The sequence below is a fragment of the Vespula pensylvanica genome, chromosome 3, assembly GCF_014466175.1.
Source record: "Vespula pensylvanica isolate Volc-1 chromosome 3, ASM1446617v1, whole genome shotgun sequence".
NCBI lineage: Eukaryota > Metazoa > Arthropoda > Insecta > Hymenoptera > Vespidae > Vespula > Vespula pensylvanica.
The window spans coordinates 8,757,525-8,758,336 of NC_057687.1; positions in this window are offsets into that span (position 1 = coordinate 8,757,525).

Sequence of the window (812 nt, forward strand, 5' to 3'; positions counted from 1 at the left end):
TATATATATATACATACATACATATATATATATATCATACATATCTATTATATTTATCTTTACGTTTGCTTCCGTTCGTTTATCTATCGTTCTTTAACATCTACGAAAATACTCTTTATTACACTTTCCGCCATCGTGAGACTCGGAAACGAGTAAGAGAAAATAAAAAGAAGAAAAAAAGGTGAAGCGTTACGATACATTTCTTTGATTCTTGAATTCGAGCGAAAAATCGAAGGAATGTGGAGAAAGAAAAAGAAAAAGGGGGGAAAATAAAGAAAAAAGATGATGAAAAAAGAACGAAATAGAACGATATGGTTTATCGAAACCGGAAGCACAAAACCGTCGTTTTTCAAACACTTAGAGTATCTTGGAATATAATCTCGGCTTGTCTTTCTACCGACTAATACGCATCGCTATATTAACGCTAAAGATTGTTAGCAAAAATCTTTATTATACTAAATAATTATTATCTCATTAGATAACTGACTCTAGTTCGAAGAAATAAATATGATAATCCTATATATACGTATATACATATATACATACATACATACATACATACATATATATATACATATATACATAGAAACGTAATATTCACGTTTATTGTATATCGTTGAAAAGAGGATGTGCGTACGAAGAGAAGAAAAGAAAAAAAAAAGAAAAAGAAAAAAATATATATATAGCAGATACATACATACGTACATATATTATAATAGCAAATAAAAAACATATGTATTAAATCTTTGCCGTAGGTGATGGGAAAGAAAGAAAAAAAAAAAATAAGAAAAAAAAAAGAAAAAGAAAAGAAA